Consider the following 20,743-nt stretch of genomic DNA (forward strand, 5'->3'; position numbering starts at 1 on the left):
TAATTCCCAGGGATGTATTTTGGGCCCTTTTTAAATAATGGTACTACATTGGCTTTTCTCCAATCAGCTGGTACCATTCCAGTCAGTAGACTGTCAGTAAAAATTAGGAACAATGGTCTGGCAATTACTTGATTTAGTTCCCTAAGTACCCTCGGGTGCAAGCCATCTGTTCCCGGTAATTTATTAATGTTAAGTTTCCCAAGTCTAATTTTAACCACTTAAGCCCCGGACCAATATGCTGCCTAAAGACCCAAGGGGTTTTTACAGTTCGGGACTGCGTCGCTTTAACAGACAATTGCGCGGTCGTGCGACGTGGCTCCCAAACAAAATTGGCGTCCTTTTTTCCCCACAAATAGAGCTTTCTTTTGGTGGTATTTGATGACCTCTGCGGTTTTTATTTTTTGCGCTATAAACAAAAATAGAGCGAGAATTTTGAAAAAAATGCAATATTTTTTACTTTTTGCTATAATAAATATCCCCCAAAAACATATATAAAAAAAAAAATTTCCCTCAGTTTAGGCCGATACGTATTCTTCTACCTATTTTTGGTAAAAAAAAAACGCAATAATCGTTTATCGGTTGGTTTGCGCAAAATTTATAGCGTTTACAAAATAGGGGATAGTTTTATTGCATTTTTATTTATTTTTTTACTACTAATGGCGGCGATCAGCGATTTTTTTCGTGACTGCAACATTATGGCGGACACTTCGGACAATTTTGACACATTTTTGGGACCATTGTCATTTTCACAGCAAAAAATGCATTTAAATTGCATTCTTTATTGTGAAAATGACAGTTGCAGTTTGGGAGTTAAACACAGGGGGCGCTGTAACATTTAGTGTTCACTTAGTGTGTGTTTACTACTGTAGGGGGGTGTGGCTGTAGGACTGACATCATGGATCGAGTCTCCCCTATAAAAGGGATCACTCGATCGATGCGCCGACATAGTGAAGCGTACAGGTACGTTGATGTGCCTGTCCGTGCCATTCTGCTGACGTATATCTACATGAGGAGGTCGGCAAGTGGTTAATTCTGCCCTCTGTTAACGATGGAGATGCTTCCTGTGATGTGTCACAAGGATAGACACTGCAGTTGTGGTTACTGAAGCCCCAATTCTCTCGTGAAGACTGAGAAGAATAAATTAAATTCCTTTGCCATCTCTTGTAACCAGATGTCCTTCATCATTCTTTATGGGGCCAATATGGGCTGTCCTACCTTTTTCACTGTTTTCATACCTAAAGAATTTATTGGGATTTTCTATCTTGGCCGCCCTAATTGCACCCTTACATTTCTTGTTGCATTCTTTATAAAGTCTGAATGCTGATGATGATCCCTCAAACTAGTATTTTTTGAAGGCCTTCTCTTTTGCTTTTATATGCATTTTTACATTGGCGTTAAGCCATCCAGGACTTTTGCTTGCTCTTTTAAATGTATTGCCCAAATGGCATGCATTGGTTAATGCCCTTATTTAATATGCTCTTAAAGCAAATCCATCTTTCCTCCGTGTTCCTTGTGAGTATTAGCAGATCCTAAAATACTCACACAACTAGTAACTTCTAGGAAGGGACAAATTTCATCTTTATATAGCTTTTTTATGTCTAAAGTATCGACTGCTATGTCCTCTAATTGTAGAACCCAGTGGTCAGAAGACATAGGTCATATTTCAGGTGAGGAATGGTCCACTATGCTTGATAATATACTTAAGGTCACCAGCTCAGTAGCTCACCCAAAATTTCATCCTACATCATACTTATTGTGCTCCCCAAAATCTACATAAATGGCAAAGAAAAGACTCTCCCCTTTGTCATAGGTGTGAAATAGACAATGGCACTTTTATTCATATGATATGGAAATGTCCAAAATTTACAAGATACTGGACAAATTTATTAGACCTATTAACAATATATGGAAGCTCACTCTTCCTTTAGGCCCTTAACTCTGACACTCCTAATACATGTTTGATTATCACTAGAGCACCTTTTTATTGCTCTGAAACTCATAGCACAAAAATGGCTCTCTACAACACCACCATACCATAAAGAGTGGGTCACTAAATTTAACAAGGCCTTAATAAAGGAGAAACTGATATATCAACATAGTGGAAGACCAACCAAATTTACACACATATGGGAAAAGTGTTTGGGCACTCCTGGTATTGCCCCGTTCCGAATAGTCAAAGATAGAATTCTAAGCTGTGGTATATCTTCTGGCTTGATTTAGCTATCCTCAAATAAAGAGGCATTAAGTAGTTCAGGATGCTACAAATATACAGTCTTTCCAACTTCTCAGCAACGTGTCAACAACGATCACAAAAATAATATACAGTGATGTACAGAGGCTGCATACAAGTTTTATATTGTGCATTTGTTCCTTTGCTTGTGTATAAGGTTGCTCTTTTTGTATTTTTTATTTTTCTTCCCTATTGCTGGGAAACAGGGCAAGGGTTGTAGTCTATAACCATGACATATATACAGTATATATCCCTGATGATATATTCTCATTCCTGATCTATTGTATACTAGGCAGCATGCTCATGACAAAGGAGTATTTATGATATACGCTGACGGAAGCAGTCCTACTTGATTTATTTTATTCTTGTATTACATTGCATGTATAATTGTGAACGCGTGTGCAGGTATTGTTTTCCATTTTCTTTTTTTCATTGTTATACAGTGGAACCTTGGATTGCGAGGAATGCGGTTAACAAGCGTTTTGCAATACGAGCACTGCATTTTAAAAAATCATGACTTGGTTTGCAAGTGTTGTCTCGCAAAACGAGCACGATTCAGGCCAAAGCGGTGTGCAGTACCGCTTTTTGCCTGAGGTGGGGGGCGCGAGCGCTGAGCATCGCCAAGCAGAGCCGAACGCGGCCGATCGCAACCAATCTGCGCCAATCGGAAATGCACGGAAAGGCCCGAGGACAACACGGCTAACCTCGCCAAATCTCAGGTAGGAAGTCTTTCCGAGGTTTGCCGAGGTCAACTAAAGTCTCCTCGGGCCTTTTCGGACGTTTCCGAGGCTCTCCAGCGCCCCCTCGCCCCTGGCTGCATGTGGTATTGCATCCCATTGAAGTCAATGCGGAACAAATTATTTTCGTTTCCATTGACTTCAATGGGGAAACACGCTTTTATATGCGAGTACTTTGGATTATGAGCATTCTCCTGAAACTAATTATGCTCGTAATCCAAGGTTCCACTGTATATGAAAAATGTAATAAAAAATGTTGATTTAAAAAAAAAATCCACGCATTTATAAGTCTTAAAGGAGTTGTAAATGTAAATAAAAAAACAACAAAAAACACATTTACAATATGCCTGCTCGGCTCATGGCCCCTAAGAAAATAAAAAATAAATTACTATTACATTTCTACTTGATAACATTATCTATATGCCATTTGCAGGGATTAATCACAGACCCCCGCATAATTTTTCTCTTTTTTTCTTCTCCTCTCCCCTTCCCCTTAAAAAAAATCCTTCCATAGTGTTATCGACCACGAAACTCATCTGTTTTCTGAACTATCTTTAGCCACGTGGTGGCTGTGTTTCTACCTTTGTTCAGACACACTTCTTTTAATGCTATACATAGAGCACTTTCTCTCTAGTGCTCAACCAGACGATCACATCACATCCTGAACGCAGAGGGAAAGCGATTTACTAACAGCATATGATTTTGGGATGTGTAGTACGGTCATCTGAAGTTACCATATACTTTATATGGGGCTATTACCCACTATCAGCTAATGGGACAGAACAGAGCCAGGCTTTGGAAGGATCTCAAAAAATTGTTGGGATCCACCCCGCTGCCTGACCGACAGCTGATCCCACCTTTCAGCACATGGCTGAGAGCTGGAGCCAGCTTCTTCCCCCCCCCCCCCCCCCTCTCCAGCCTGGCACATCAGCAAGCACTGGAGGAGCAGAGCAGAGAGCAGTGACTCACAGTTACCACTCTCCGCGTGGAGAACTGTGCGGTCAGCTGCAGCACGAAGGTACTGTAAATTTGAAGGCTTGTTTATTTAACTTATCCAATACTTTGCCTTTAATATAACTCTGTATTTGTTAAAACATCATTAAATGTATTTTTACATTTATTAGTTATCAGCCTTATGCAGACCCCCGTACAGCAGATTGCAGATTGAAAGAGGTAGAAACAGCTCAAGAAGCCAGTCAGTTGTCCTGCAGTGGGCATGTACTGACAAGGAGCATCCTGATAGGAGGAGAGAACAGAGTGACAGAGAGATAAACTCATCGGTTTGCAGGCTAGGGGAGAGGCAAGATCTAAAATTTGTAACTTTCCTGAAACAGAAAAAAAAAGCAGGTCTCTACACCTGCTAGACAGAGCTGTGCTGTTACGAAAGGGCCGTGTATATCTCAGGAGTAGATGGACAGGAATAAAACCCGTTGGCAGGTAAAACAGCATTCTCATACATGTATTTCATTTGTGTATATAACTGTTTCCCTGGAGCAAAACATATTGGTTGAGCGGTAAGATACTTTCAGATCAACCAAAAAAACGCACCCTCATTCTTTTCATAATCAGTAACATCCATCAACTGGTAATTAGTATTGTTCTTCTGACAAAATGTGTTTACCTTGGATGTTTAGAAATGCTAAGATACAAAGCAGCTTTTATGTTTTTGAGAGACTGTTTTGTATTGTAACTAATGTATACATAAAACTGGCTTCCCACCCAGGGATTAGTTGCTGAGTGATTTGTATGATACACATGACGGCTGAGGTGCATAGGCTCAGGGAAAGACTATTAGTATAGTGAACAAATCCTTGCTACCCCATACAAGAAACCACACATATAACCATTAAGTTGGAAAAGGGCAAGGCCACAGCTTTATTTGACCTCTTTCTGGCAAGGTCTGGCGACTATACAACCACTTTAAGGACTCTGACTGTATGTTTGAGGTTGTTGTCCTGCTGCAGAATAAATGTGTGTCCAATCACATACATCCCTGATGGTATGGCATGATGGATAAGTATCTGCCTGTATTTCCCAGCATTGAGAACACCACTGATCTTAACCAAATCTCCAAGTCAATTTGCAAAAATGCAGCCCAATGTTGCAAGGAACCTCCACCACGCTTCACTGTTGCCTGCAGACCCTCATTATTGTACTGATCTCCTCCGGTCCTTCAAACCGCCTCCTGTTACAGCCAAATACTTAAAAAAAAAAATGTATTCAAAAACATTTATTTTTTTAGTTATAACAAAAGATATAAACAATATAGGCAGTATCAAGAGAAGGAATATATCTATGTTACGATATATATATAAAAAAAAACAATACAAAAACAATTCCAGCCATCCGACCAAATTAAATAAAAACAGTAATTAGAGCCTGCAACATATCAAAATAAAACTTCATAAAATTAAGGATTTATACCCGAAAAACAAAGGAAAAAAGAAATGTGCCTAGTAAAAAATATTACCACTATTGTTAACCTCAGGTATATTCCCTACCTATTTCTGCCTAAATACTTAAAATTTGGACTCATCAGTCCAGAGCATCTGCTGACATTTTTCTGCGCCCCAGTTCCTATGTTTTCATGCAAAGTTGAGTCACTTAGCAATGTTTCGACTTTGGAGTTTGGCTGCAATTCTTCCATGAAGACCCCTTCCAGCCAGGCTTCTCTGGACCGTAAATGGGTCTATCTTGGCCAGTGCTGTGATGATGGCACTACCGGAAACCTTTCGATGTCGAAGAGAAGCATGATGTGCTTTGACATCTTTAGAAATGGAGACAGGGCACTGTGGCTATAGCAGGAAAAAACATCTTTATTTAAAAGAAGCACACTTACAGGTAAAAACTCTCCTCAAACAGCCTTGTCAGTGTGAGACAGAACAGCACAATATGAGTCATCCATCAAGCAGCTGGAGATGCAGCAGCAATAGAAGCAGAGCACCTAACAAGCCTGCTAGGCATTAGGTAGCCACGGTGTCCAGAGTCCCAGCTGTCAACCGGCTAGCAGATTTTAATTTTTATTTTGTAAATTGATAACAAAATAAACAAATAAATTATATAATTTTGAAATCATTCTTACTTCACAGCACTACTTCACATTTGCCTAAAACTTTTGCTTAGTACTTTATATACTTGTATACTTATGGTTAATGTTATATGCTGATTGCAGTAGCTACTCTGCTCACAATTACTTTGGCCCAGATTCAAGTAACAATTGCGCCTGTGTAACCATAGGTTACACAGCGCAATTGCTTACTTGCCCCGGCGTTACGAATGCTCCTGATTCAGGAACATCGTAACGCCGACTGCAGCCTAAAATCTGCGTGGCATAAGGCTCTTATGCCACGCATATCTAGGCTGCATTCTTGCGATGACCGCTAGGGGGCGTTCCCATTGTGGTCAGCGTATAGTATGCAAATTGCATACCAACACCGATTCACAATGTTGCGCGAGCCCTGCGTACGCAATTTACGTTGTTTGCGTACGGCGTGTTTAGCGTAAGGCTGCCCCTTCTAATAGCAGGGGCAGCCAATGCTAAAGTATACCCGTCGTTCCCGAGTCGCGACATTCGAATTTTACGTAATTTGCGTAAGTGATTCGTGAATGGTGCTGGACGCCATTCACGTTCACTTTGAAGCAAATGACGTCCTTGCAACGTCATTTGCCGCAATGCACGTCGGGAAAGTTTCCCGACGGAGCATGCACTCTACGCTCGGCGCGCCTAATTTAAATGATTGCCGCCCCCTACGGGATCATTTACATTAGGCGCCCTTACGCAGGGCAAGTTTACACAGCGCACACGCAATTTACGGAGCTACTGCTCCGTGAATCGCGGGTAGCGCAGTAAATTTGCAGGGGCGCAGGGCAAAAACGCTGCCCTGCGCCCCCATAAATAAGGGGCAAATCTACCTGAATCCGGGCCTTTGTTTTGATTACTGAATCATTTCCCAGGAGGGGATTCCCCCAGAGGCTGTGATCTTGGTGAAGGCACTGCCAACTTTATTATCAAAAAATATCTGGTTCTCTGATTTACCTACAGCAAGGGTGTCAAACTCATTTTCATTGTGGGCTGCGTCAGCATTATGATTGCCCTCAAAAGGGCTGGTTGTATCTGTAAGATTAGATGTCCAGTGCATTGCCTCCCCTTTCATTATATGTTAAGCCATCAGAAGTTGAGTCCCCCACTCTCCCTTACATCACAGTGCACCCACTTTCCTTATGCTGCTGCAAAGAAGCTGGATGCATTGCTTGAAAGCAGAAAGTAAGGGTCTGTAATAGGACCAGAGGAGGGCTGGAGCTCTCCTGCAACTGTAGGAGAGGTGCAAGGGCCACATGAAATGGCCTGGAGGGCCGGATTCGGCCCGCAGGCCTTGTGTTTGACACCTGTGACCTACAGGTTTAGTGCGGAGGACCATTTGTTATAACCTCCCATCAAAAGAGGGCTACATAAGGCTTCTTCATCACATGCCCCACAGTGTCCTCTTAAATCAAAGAAAACTGTGGCTAATTTGTTTAGTGTTTCTGTTTTCTTAACAGACTCTTCCACCATTTGTTCCATATCAGTAGACATCACAGGATAAAACATAATTTTGCACTTTGCTTTGAAGCACCCAATGTCTTAATGAGCTGTAGATAGCATCTTTAGCACTTGAGATCTTCAAGCCTCTATGATTACAGTTTTGTCACCTGAAAGAAGTAGGTGACTGCAGTGACCACATTTCCTGTAAGTTAAAGTGGATGTAAACCCATTACCATCATTTACAAGATATTAACATATTTAATATCTATAATGATATACATGCCTCCTGCATGTATTGTTTTTTTTTATTACTCACCCCCTCAGCTGTAAGGAGCCCCACAATATCAACGAATTATTCGGCGTTTCTGATTCCCGGCGCTCGGTGACGTCAGAGGACTCCTCTGCCCACCAGCCAGCATTGCGAGGACGAGCCTCGTGCCAGGGGAGACTAAAGTGCATGTGCAGGAGTGACAGAGCGCGCTCCAGTTACTCCTGCACAAGTGCGATAGAAACAGGAGATGAGAGAGGCAGCGCTTACTCCTCCACTCCCCCTCGTCCCCCTCCGTGTCTTTCACATCCCCCACTGTCTTTCTCCCCCCCCTCTCATTCCCTGCAGCCGCCGGTGTTTTTACAAATGTCTTTAGCCTCGTACACACGATAGGTTAACCAGAGGAAAACGGTCTGAAGGACCATTATCTTAGGTTAACCGATGAAGCTGACTGATTGTCCGTCACGCCTACACACCATAGGTAAATAACCAATCCTGTCAGAACGCGGTGACGTAAAACACGACGTGCTGAAAAAAACGAAGTTCAATGCTTCCAAGCATGCGTCGACATGATTCTGAGCATGCATGGATTTTTAACCGATGGACGTGCCTACTAACGATCGGTTTTGACCTATCTGTTAGGAATCCATAGGTTAATTTTAAAGCAAGTTGGCTTTTTTTTAACCTATGGTTAAATAACCTATGGGGCCCACACACGATCGGTTTCGACCGATGAAAACTGTCCTTCAGACCGTTGTCCTCTGGTTAACATATCGTGTGTACAAGGCCTTTATCTTCCCCTCTACTCTACCGCGGGCTGCGAGGAGGGGTGGGGGTGCGCGGGGGATCCGTCTGAATAGAGAGACAGGGGCTGGTATGTCAATTACCAGCCCCTGTCTTTTCTGACTGGGACATAGAGCGTTCGTTACCAATCACTGTGCGTCCTGTGATAACTGAGCAGAGTAACCAGAGTAACCTGTGTGTCTTCCCTCCATTTTACTTCAATGAAGAGAAAGGACTGGGGAATCTGTCCTATGTCCTTTCTCTGTCTGAAAGGGGAGAGGTCAGGGGTCTCTGTTTAGACCCCTGACATGTCACCAAAGCCCACCAACAGGGCTGATAAAAACTATATAAAGACATCAAAAATAAAATTGCAAAAAAAAAAAGATCAAAAAATGAAATTGAAAATAAAAAATGACTGACAACACAACCACCGACAACCGACACGGTCCAGCGGCCCATGACCAATGACACCGTCCACTGACACTCACCACTGACACCACAACCGCCCCCCCATACCGACACGGTCCAGAGCCCAAGGACCACTGACACCGTCCACTACCCCACTGACACCACAACCACCCCCTGCCCCCCCCCATGCCGACACGGTCCAGAGGCCCAGGACCAATGACACCGTCCACTGACACCCACTAATGACACCACAACCGGCCTCCCAAACTGACACGGTCCAGAGCCCCAGGACCACTGACACCACAACCGCCCCCCATACCGACACGGTCCAGAGCCCCAGGATCACTGACACCACAACCGCCCCCCATACTGACACGGTCCAGAGCCCCAGGACCACTGACACCGTCCACTACCCCACTGACACCCACCACTGATACTACAACCGCCCCCCCATACCGACACGGTCCAGAGCCCCAAGACCACTTCCCTACTGACACCGACCACTGCCCCACTGACAGCATCCACTACCCCACTGACAGCATCCACTACCCCACTGACACCATCCACTACCCCACTGACACCATCCACTACCCTACTGACACCAACCACTGACACCGACCATACCCCACTGACACCGACCACTACCCCACTGACACCATCCACTACCCCACTGACACCATCCACTACCCCACTGACACCATCCACTGCCCCACTGACACCACCCACTACCTTACTGACACCGACCACTGCCCTACTGACACCGTCCACTGCCCCACTGACACCGTCCACTGCCCCACTGACACCATCCACTACCACCATCCACCACCCTACTGACACCGACCACTACCCCACTGACACCATCCACTGCCCCACTGACACCGACCACTGCCCTACTGACACCGTCCACTGCACCATCCCTCAGTCCCCTTTTCCAAAAGCACTGTGAAAAAAGATATTTAAAAAAATAAAACCCCTCCCCCCATCATTATAAAAAAAATGAGTACAAAAATAAATTGTAAAAAATGTTAGGTGACATTTGTAGGGACTTGGGCCCGGTTCACAGTGGTGCGATGCCAGACATGTGATTCGCACCGCACTGCAGCGCAAATCACATGTGATGTCTGCGATGCGATTTCAGAAATACAGATAGTATGGCCAATATCGCACTGCATTTGGACCAAACAGGCACAGGACCCTTTTTTTGGTCCGCACCAGAATCGCATGGGTGTTTACACCTATGCAATCAAATTCATGATCTAACTGTCAGTTCGCAGTGCGATATGTGGGCTGCAATGGGGGTGTCGTTACTATTGTATGACACTCCCCAGCAGTTTGCATATGGCAGTGTGAACTGCCTTGCGAGTCAGGTGCGATGTGGGAACCTGCAGTGGATTCGCAGGGTTACCGAATCGCACCAGTGTGAACCGAGCCTTGGTGGGAGCAGTCAGGTGACATTTGTAGGCTGTATGTTTTGAGGCTGGGTTCACAATGGTGCGATTCGGTAACCCTGCGAATCCACTGCGGGTTCCCACATCGCAACCGACTCGCACGGCAGTTCACACTGCCATATGCAAACTGCTGGGGAGTGTCATACAATGGTAACGACACCCCTATTTCACCTCGCATATCGCACTGTGAACTGACAGTTAGGACATGAATCGGATCGCATGGGTGTAAACACCTATGTGATTCTGGTGTGGTCCAAATGAGATGCGATTTCAGCCATACAGTTTGTATGGCTGAAATTGCATCGCACAGACATCGCATGTGATCTGAACAGCAGTGCAGGGCAAATCACGTGTGATCTCGCACAGCGCACTAATGTGAACCAGCCCTAAGTTCATTCAGCCTTACTGGGTGTCAGGGATAGACTGGCCATTGGGACTACAGGGAGTTTCCCGGTGGGCCGATAGCTCAGTGGGCTGGCTTCAGTGACAGCGGACCGCTGTCCCCCTTCGCTCCTCTGTCTCTCCCTTCCCACAGTGATCACCTCCTCTCCCTCCCTGCAGCGCTCCCCTGGGGGGAACAGAGAAGCAGGGGGAGGACCAGAGGAGAAGGGAGATGACAGAGGAGCATGGGGGAGGGGACAGACAGCTGACTCAACAGCTATGGCCTGGGAGTTTCTCACTTCTGCCTAATCTTGTCCCATAAGGGGGAGCACCAAACTGATTCCTTGTCCCGGGTGAAATAATGTCTAGCTTCCCCACTGGTACTGCCTAAAAGAATACCAGTACCAGCCGTTCTACTCTAATTAAGTAGAACAGCTAGTGGCTAGTGAAGGGGGAGAGGGGGCTTGGGTGGCCGGGGAGATGGGGCTTGGGTGGCCGGGGGGGGGGGGGGGGGGATTCGTCCGGCCGCCATGGGGGAGAACTGTCAAAGTGGGCCAGTCTGGATGAAGTCCAAGGCCAAATTTTTGTCCCAGTCCAGCCCTGCTGGGTGTAAGTATAAAAAGTGAGAAATCCACCCCTCCCCCACATAACACATCTTGGTAATATAGGAATTTTGCATATGTGATCAGGTGACCTCAGACACACACACTGCAAAATAACAATAATAATAAGAAGATCACTCAAGCTCGGACTAAATACATCTCTCATATCACTTGTCTATGTATATTCTGATGGCTGTTCACTGGAGCATTTCCTTATGACACTGAACTGTGAATCACCCCATATTTTGAAAACATTTAATCAAAACACAGGAAAGACAGCCAATCCTGGGAGAGCTGCAGAGGAGAGGAGAGGAGCGGAGGAGAGGGGAAGGGGATGTAAATTGTGCACTTTTTACAGAAGCTGTGCATGTCTGCAAGCTAGTGCACAAGATATGTAAATAACCTGTCACTCAAAGCAAGGACTTTGGTCTTTATCTGGAAGTCTGTTTTATTTCACTGAACAATAAAAAGAGGATTGCTCAGCACTGGATTAACTCTGTGTGGCAAGACTGGGCACAGATGATAGGAAATCTTATTCTCTACATTGTGACATCCACTTTAAGAGGCTTTTCTAATGAAGCTTCGTAGCTGTTGTCAGCACGATATCATTTTGTGTCTCGTTTTTCAAACAATAGGTGTCTCTTTCATATAACTAACTAAAGTCAGACCTCTTCCATGCTCTGAAGCAAAAGTTTTAAAGGCTAAGTTCACTCTGGTGTTCCCAGCCGTTAAAGTTTTTACGCTAGAACTATGGCCTCTCTTTAAAAAAAATGTGCTGAAGCACTTGAATTTCTCTCTTTGTTCCCTTGCAAAGTTCCACAAATACCTGTTGATTCTTCCAATGAAGTTCACCTAATGCAGTTTCCTGTAATGTGGCAACAAAACTGCACTGCTCCTGAATTCAGAGAAGCATTGCCACTCATATAGACTGTGCTTGCTTGCATTACAGTGGGGTGAGATGTTGCAGTGGGTGTGGCTATTAGCATTGTCACTGATAATTCACAACCTTGTAATTTGTCAGTCAACATCTGGCCACATCTGCTTTCTGGATTGATAGCGCTGCCTCTGCTGCTAAAATCCCCAGTGTGAACTGCAGTGTCTGGAAGAGGGAGTACATGAGAGGGTGGCCAGGTGACGTGGCAGGTGATGTGGCCAGGTGACGTGGCAAGTGGACAATCCACAGCTTGTGGAAGGTAGCGTGGCAAGTGGACAATTCACAACTTGTGGCAGGTGATGTGGCCAGGTGATGTGGCAGGTAATGTGGCCAGGTGACATGTCAAGTGTACAATCCACAACTTGTGGCAGGTGACGTGGCCAGGTGAGGTGGTCAGGTGACGTGGCCAGGTGACGTGGCAAGTGGAAAATCCACAACTTGTGGCAGGTGACGTGGCAAGTGGACAATCCACAGCTTGTGGCAGGTAACATGGCAAGTGTACAATCCACAACTTGTGGCAGGTGACGTGGCCAGATACCTGGCAGGTGACGTGGCCAGGTGACGTGGCAAGTGGAAATCCACAACTTGTGGCAGGTGACGTGGCAAGTGGACAATTCACAACTTGTGGCAAGTGACATGGCCAGGTGACGTGGCAAGTGGACAATCCACAGCTTGTAGCAGGTGATGTGGCAAGTGACACGCGAAATACAAGTACACTACTGCTGCTACTCACTCTGGTCTCACAAAATGGATGAGATGGTTAAATAATACTGTTTTTTGAGCTTAGGGAGGGTCTTATGATGTTTCTTAACTAAACGTTTATAGACGCAAACGCGGTAAAATGCTGCTTTCTAAATGCCGGTTTCAGCCTTTAAAACGTGTGTTCAGTAGAGTTTGCACGGGCGTCTCGTGTGCATGGGGCCTTAGATGGGAAATCGAAGGAAAAGGTTCGTGAACCAACACTGCAACAAGGAACCTATTTAGAAAATAAAAAACGAACCTTTACCATCCCTTAGGCCCCTTTCACACGTATGAAGTTCAGAATTAACCCCAGGTATTCCAAACGCCGAGTCGGTACCAGGACCGACTTCTGGATGTTTAACACCCACCCGAATTCCCGGAGGGTCTGGCTGGCAATAGTCACATCCACCTCTAATTCTGAGCCAGAAGCTGCTCTCAGAAGAAGATCGTCTAAGTAGCCCACGACGGCAATGCCTCGCTTACTCAGTAAAGCTAGAATCGGTGTGAGCACCTTGATGAAAACTCTTGGTGCTGACGCTAGGCCAAAGGGAAGAGCCACAAACTGATAGTGGTCTTCTTCTATTGCAAAGTGAAGAAGCCTCTGGTGTCCTTCGCAAATTGGGACTTGCAAGTATGCGTCCAAGGACGCTAGAAAGTCCCCCCGGTTGGAGCGCAGCCACCACCGAGCGAATGGATTCCATGCGGAACTTCCCTACTCTCACAAAGGCATTTAGGGCTTTGAGGTCCAAGATTGGACAGACCTTGTCCTTCTTTGGGACCACAAACAGATTCGAGTAAAATCCCTGAAACCTCTCGTCCTGCGGAACAGGTAAAATTACCCCGCAACTTAGTAAGTCTTGCACTGCCCCCAATAGGGCAGACCTATGAGCCGGAAGGAGAGGGAGATTTGAGGGAAAGAATCTGTTCAGCGTACCCCAAAGAGACCACCTTGCAGACCCACTGGTTGGAGAGCAGTTAGCTCCACTGAGCTGTGAACCTGAAAATCCGTCCCCCCACCCATGAGTTGGGTGGGAGCAGTGGTGGGTTTGGATGCTGGTTTGTTTGGCTTACGCACCCAGGGACGTTTCTGTCCCCCAGCTGAGCCTTCATCAGCCTGGGAGGGTCTACCCGCAGGCCCTGGCTGACAAAAATACCGCTTCTGCGTGGGAAAAGAAGGACCCGGCTTACGGCGCGGCTCCTTCCCCTTGGTGGACTGAGGAGAGTGCTCTTACCTCCAGTGACATCCTTAATAATGTCATCCAGCGAGGTACCAAAAAGTCTCCCACCTGGAGGGAGACTGCTGAGCACAGCTGCCTGCCTTACTTGTATACACAGCATGTGTGTGAGGAAAAAACTGAAGTAAAATCTGTGAGGTAAAAACTGTGAGCTGTGCTCCGTTCAGAAAGCCAGTGCTAGAGACTTCCCAGGAGACAGACCCCCCCTTCACAAAAAGCGGACCCCGGAGCCCCACAGGGACCCGGAGCCCCCCCACAGGTACACCCCTTAAGGGCAGGAGGGGAAAGGGCGACAGAGAGCAGGGAAAGGGAGGACAGGAGAACCCCTTAATCCCGGGAATTCCCAGCTGTTCCATCCTGTCGAGGCAGGAGGAACCGTACTTGCCCGTCCTTGCGAGGACATGCTGGCGCGTCCCTGACAGACCCACAACTGATGGTCTGTCTGGCCGGTCCACTGTGAGTGAGACAACAAAACAACCCAGTCATGTGTGGACCCTGGAGCAAAAAGCCCACCGGCCACCACAGGAGTCATGGGGTATGTTGTGGCAGACCCAGCGCTTAGCTAAGGTGTGCTCATGCTCGATGGCTGGACTGGGAAGACTACAAGGATCTATATATCCAGCCTGTCGGCAGTTGATAGAAGAATCTTAAAAGAAAATAAAATAAAACATTTATTCAGGGCGCTGGGCCCAAAGGGAGCCACGTCCTCCTCTGCTAGACATAAAAAAAAACGAGGCTGCATGTTGCAGGGAGGAGGGTTATGTCCGGAGGGACCACCCCCTGGGCGGGGCTGTTCAACTCTGTTAACGTAACATGTATTTAAATATCTAACATGTTCAGCCTAGTCCTCTCCTATGAACAGGAACATAACTATATGTCAAGACTTTGAAGGCTGTGTCCGTCCATGGATGATAAGAGAAACTACATTTTTGCCTTTGCTTTGAAGCACCTAATGCCTTAAAGTGATATTAAGGCCCGCTTCACACTAGTGCGATGTCAGACATCGCATGTGATTTGCACCGCATTGCTGTTCAGATCTCACTGTATGGCTGAAATCGCATCACATTCGCATCAAAATGGCGCAGGACCCTTTTTTGGTCGGCACTGGAATCAGATCGCATGGGTGTTCACACTTATGTGATCCGATTCCTGCACCATTTCACAGTTCGCACTACGATCTTGCTGACAAATATGGGGGTGTCGTTAACTTTACATTGACACCGGCACTGGTTCGCAGATCTCAGTGTGAACCACTGTGCGATTCAGGTGCGATGCGGGAACCCGCGCTGGATTAGCAGGGTTCTTGCATCGCACTAGTGTGAACCGGCACTCAAGGCAGATTTATATGAGCTCGAAATTGCGAGTCTATTCGTTGTAACCAGTAGTTAGAAATCCATATTGGGGCATTGTGCAAATTATACAGTAACTGTGTGGCCCAAATCATCCTAATGAGATTTACACAACTGGTTACCATCAGCGGCAGGCTACACCAGCTGACATATTTATGCAGAATTTTTAAAAAAAATTGGCTTCAGGTTTAACCACTTCCCGCCGATTTACGTCCGGGAAGTGGTTATGAAATCCTGACAGGACGTTCTAGAACGTCCTGCAGGATTTCATGCCGTGGGGGCGCGCATCGCGGCGATCGGTGATGCGGGGTGTCAGTCTGACACCCTGCATCTCCGATCTCGGTAAAGAGCCTCCGGCGGAGACTCTTTACCACGTGATCAGCCGTGTCCAACCACGGCTGATCACGATGTAAACAGGAAGAGCCGCCGATGGCTCTTCCTCACTCGCGTCTGACAGACGCGAGTAGAGGATAGCCGATCGGCGGCTCTCCTGACAGGGGGGGTTAGCGCTGATTGTTTATCAGCGCAGCCCCCCCTCGGATCGCCACACTGGACCACCAGGGATGCCCACCCTGGAGCACCAGGGTGGGCAAAAAAAAAAAAATGACAGAAAAAAAAAAAAAAAAAAAATGACAGAAAAAAAAAAAAAGCATAAAGAAAAAAAAAAAGATGCCAGTCAGTGCCCACAAATGGGCACTGACTGGCAACCTGGCAAAAATCAGTGCTGCCACCCCAGTGTCCATCAGCGCCACCCCAGTGTCCATCAGCGCCACCCCAGTGTCCATCAGTGCCACCCCAGTGCCACCCCACAGTGCCCATCCATGCCCAGTGCCCACCTATCAGTGCCCATCTGTGCCACCCATAAGTATCCATCAGTGCCGCCCATGAGTGCCCATCTGTGCCGCCTATGAGTGCCCAGTGCCGCCCATGAGTGCCCATCAGTGCTGCCTATGTGTGCCCATCAGTGCCGCCTATGTGTGCCCATCAGTGCCGCCTATGTGTGCCCATCAGTGCCGCCTATGTGTGCCCATCAGTGCCGCCTATGTGTGCCCATCAGTGTCGCATACCAGCGCCGCCAATCAGTGCCACCTCATCTGTGCCCGTCAGTACTACCTCATCGATGTCCATCAGTGCCATCTCATCGGTGCCCATTAGTGCCGCCATATCAGTGCCCGTAATTGAAAGAGAAAACTTATTTACAAAAAAATTAACAGAAAAAAATAAAAACGTAATTTTTTTTCCAAATTTTCAGCCTTTTTTTAGTTGTTGCGCAAAAAAAAAAATTGCAGAGGTGATCGAATACCACCAAAAGAAAGCTCTATTTGTGGGGAAAAAAGGACGCCAATTTTGTTTGGGTACAGTGTAGCATGACCGCGCAATTGCCATTCAAAGTGCGACAGTGCTGAAAGCTGAAAATTGGCTTGGGCGGGAAGCTGCGTAAGTACCTGGTATGGAAGTGGTTAAAGATATACATTCATACGGATCCCCAGTTGCCACTTTATCAACAGGTATAGAACCTATCCAAAATGTAGTTGGGGAGATGGTCTCTGGTCAGGAGCAGATATGTTGGCATTAACCACTTGAGGATCAGCCTTCGCAGCTATACTGCGGCAGGTTGGCTCCTCTGGGCAAGCCGTCGTAGCTGTACATTAGCCACTTTAAGAGCACTAGGGGGCATGCGCCTGCGACATGACAACAGAGTCGATGCACATGCACCCGCAATTGCTCCTGAGAGAGACAGAATGAAGGTCAGGAGTGAGGAGACTAATCTGTTGTTCCTAATGCTTAGGAACAACAATCAGTCTCCTCCTCCAGTCAGTCTCATCCCCCAACAGTTAGAATCGCTCCCTAGGACACACATTTAAACCCTTGATTTTCCCTAGTGTTAACCCCCTCCCTGCCAATGACCATTATACAGTAATTAGTGGCTATTTATAGCTCTGATTGCTGTATAAATATCACTGGTCCCAAAATAGTGTCAAGTGTCCGATCTGTCCGCCGCAATGTCACAGTTCCGATAAAAATCGCAGATCACCGCCATTACTTATTTAATTATAAACTATGGGCCAGATCCACAAAAACCTGACGTAACTTAAAAAATCCAATTTAAGTTACACTGCCTTAAAGTTTCTACCTAAGTGCCTGATCCACAAAGCACTTATCTAGAAATTTCAGGCTGTGTAACTAAAATTCCGCCGGCGCAAGGCGTTCCTATTCAAATGGGGCGAGTCCCATTTAAATGAGGCGCGCTCCCGCGCCGGCCGTACTGCGCATGCGCGAAGTTACGTTACGCCGAGTTTTGAGGATCGCGACGGCTTAAAGTTGCGTCGGGGAAAAAAAAAAAAAATGACAGCGGCATGCATTCCTGAGGGAGAACTCCATGCCAATTTTCAAAGAAAAAACCGGCATGGGTTCCCCCCCCAGGAGCATACCAGGCCCTTAGGTCTGGCATGGGTTGTAAGGAGACCCCCCCACGCCGAAAAATTGACGTAGGGGGTCCCCCTACAATCCATACCAGACCCGTATCCAAAGCACGCTACCCGGCCGGCCAGGAAGGGAGTGGGGACGAGCGAGCGCCCCCCCCCCTCCTGAGCCGTGCCAGGCCGCGTGCCCTCAACATGGGGGGGTTGGGTGCTCTGGGGCAGGGGGGCGCACTGCGGGCCCCCCCACCCCAGAGCACCCTGTCCCCATGTTGATGAGGACAGGACCTCTTCCCGACAACCCTTGCCATTGGTTGTCGGGGTCTGCGGGCGGAGGCTTATCAGAATCTGGGAGTCCCCTTTAATAAGGGGGCCCCCAGATACCGGCCCCCCACCCTAAGTGAATGGATATGGGGTACATCGTACCCCTATCCATTCACCTGGAGGCAAAAAGTAAAAGTTAATAAACACACAACACAAGGCTTTTTAAAATATTTTATTATTCTGCTCCGGATGCCCCCCCTGTCTTCGTTATTAGCTCAATTACCAGGGGGGGCTTCTTCTTCCGCTCTCCGGGGGTCTTCTCCGCTCTCCGGGGGGGGTTTCTTCTTCCGCTCTCCGGGGGGGGGCTTCTCCGGACTCCGGGGGGGGGCTTCTCCGGACTCCGGGGGGCTTCTTCCATCTTCTCCCCTCTTCCGCTCTTGACTCGGCGAACCCCGGTTCTTCTGCAGCTCTCCGGTGCCTTCTTCTTCAGCGCTGGCTGCCTGCTATGTTTGTGTGTTAGCTCGATTTCAAACAGGCAGCCAGCGCGGTCTTCTGTGGCGTCAGGGTCTTCTGGTCTTCTCTTCCTTTCTTCCGATGTTGCCTCGTCGCCTGTTGTCGCTGTAATGATGGAAGCGCGCCTTGCATCCCATTTATATAGGCATCACCGTCCCATCATGCTCCGGTAGGTACCCACGTGGTGGGTGCCTACCCACGTGCACCCACCACGTGGGTACCTGCCAGAGCATGCCTGGTATGGAAGTGGTTAAAAACAACCTTTTTCCAGAGCAGCCTGTTTTTCTCCTGAGGTTACCTGTGGGTTTTTCTTTGTATCCCAAACAATTCCTGTGGCAGTTGTGTCTGAAATCTTTCTTAATCTACCTGACCTTGGCTTGGTACAGGGGCGTACCTAGAGCATTTGGCACCCGGGGCGGATCCTACATCTGGCAAACCCCCCCCCCCCCCCCAACTTTTAAACATTGCCTTTTGTAGTCCACCATGCATGATTTACTGGAGCACATACTGTATTGAGATTTGGATAAACAAGCATTGAATTTTTAGAGACATTTATTTCTGGTTATATAATTTACTTAGGTATAAAGCACACATTGGATGGACTTTGAATTAAATTTACAGTTTGTCATTGGATATTTACCACGTTAAAAGGAGAAGTCTGGCCTGAGCTGTTTAGGCTGGGCTTCTTCTCTGGGTCACAGGAGTGCAATTTGTTTTGCACTCCTGTGACCCGTTTTCAGCGGAGATCGGTCTGAAGTCTGCTCTCCGCGGACGTCACTGCCATCAGTTGGGCTTCGCCAGCTGCCCTGATTGATGGAAGTCTCAGCGCACCTTTCCCTGCCTCTGAGACAGCCTCTCCCTGCCCCTCCGCGGCTCAGTACTCCAATGAGTGTGGAGAAGCAGAGAAAAAAGACGTTGACTGACAGCAGCTTTCCTCTCGGGGATCTGTGAGAACCATCGGCGATGTTCGGTGGCTCGGTTCTCAGTGCAGAGACGGCGGGGGACAGATGGAGCATCAGCCTGATGCTCCATCCACCGAGGTACGTATGAATAATAAAAAAAAAAGTAAACCCATACTTCTCTTTTAAATGAGTTGATTATTTATTACGTTTTTTCACGTCTTACTTTGAGTACAAGAGCACAGTATTTATGTTCATAAAGCACTATATTGTATTCATCACATTACTAAGCATACATTGAACAAGGCTTATCTGTTAATAGTAAAGAAAGAAAGTAGTACTCATTAAAAGACAAGCATGTATATAAGATATTTGAAATATATATTGTAAGATTTGACCGCAATTAGGGCCCATTCACACGGCCAATGTTAGGTTGTGCTGGGCTACATTGCCCAATGTAGTCCCAAGCAACCCCTATAGTTTAAAGAGGAAGTGACGCTGTGATGTCGTTCCCGGGTTTCTACATTGGAGACCCGATCAAAGGCAAATCCGGACACGTCGGCTGGTGGCTCAGGTCTCCGGGTGGGATTGGAGACCTGGGCAGAGTGGTGGGGGGGATGGGGACGTCCCCTTCAGCTCCTTGTAATGACAGATGATGCTGTTCATTCATGGCAGCCAGTGAAAATAGACGGGACAGGCAAGAGGTGTCAGTCACTCAGGTGAGCAGATCCCACATTTTTAGACAAATCGGTGCCACGGTCAGGAAAGTGGAGAGCTGGACTGGAGCTGCTTTGAGGGAGACATCAGAGTGAGATGGGGAGACAGCTGACAATACAAAGCATGGCCCATACTTCGCATTATCTGCTGTCCGACTCCTCAGGGACAAATCCGATCCAGCGATCCCACTGTATGGCGATCTCCTATCCAGGGACAGCAGGCAATGGCATCATTGGCATTGATGATTTGATTGGGATTTTGGAACTGACCTGCTGACGAAGCGTATTGCTTG

This window comes from Rana temporaria, chromosome 1, assembly GCF_905171775.1.
Source record: "Rana temporaria chromosome 1, aRanTem1.1, whole genome shotgun sequence".
Classification (NCBI taxonomy): Eukaryota; Metazoa; Chordata; class Amphibia; order Anura; family Ranidae; genus Rana; species Rana temporaria.